Below are 380 nucleotides of genomic sequence, written 5' to 3'. Positions count from 1 at the left end.
CGCAGCCACCAAGTAGCAGAGCTCTGTTCGAACCTACGTCTGTCGCACTCCAAATTCTGAGCCCTTTCTCCAAACATGCCTCTGCCCCTGTGTCTACAACACCGATTTGGGCAAAGCACAGTATGCTGCGAATCTGCTTTACTGGGAGCCGATGGTCGTTTAGGCCTCTCTTCCCTCACCTGCAAAATTAAGTTGACTCTAAGGTCAACTTTGGTCACCTACTAGTTCGCATTGTCTAACACTAGCCCGTACTCCCCAACCTATGTTTAGTTTTATAAGAAACTGAAGGCCGGGCGCGGTGGCTCACGCCTGTAAACCCAGCACTTTGGGAGGCTGAGGTGGGCGGATGACGAGGTCAGGAGGTCACGAGGTTGACCATC

The 380-nt window shown here is 52.4% G+C and overlaps 1 protein-coding gene across 1 annotated transcript in view; it reads right to left on the bottom strand.

The window, feature by feature from the left end:
• The window catches only part of TOMM20L (translocase of outer mitochondrial membrane 20 homolog (yeast)-like), a 23,552-nt gene that overhangs the window by 12,540 nt on the left and 10,632 nt on the right, over positions 1-380 (bottom strand). The gene's annotated exons all lie outside the window — the stretch shown is intronic.

Source organism: Colobus angolensis, unplaced genomic scaffold (assembly GCF_000951035.1).
Source record: "Colobus angolensis palliatus isolate OR3802 unplaced genomic scaffold, Cang.pa_1.0 Scaffold57, whole genome shotgun sequence".
Classification (NCBI taxonomy): domain Eukaryota; kingdom Metazoa; phylum Chordata; class Mammalia; order Primates; family Cercopithecidae; genus Colobus; species Colobus angolensis.
The sequence above is the reverse complement of the archived record's forward strand: the minus strand, read 5'-3'. Positions and strand labels throughout refer to the sequence as shown.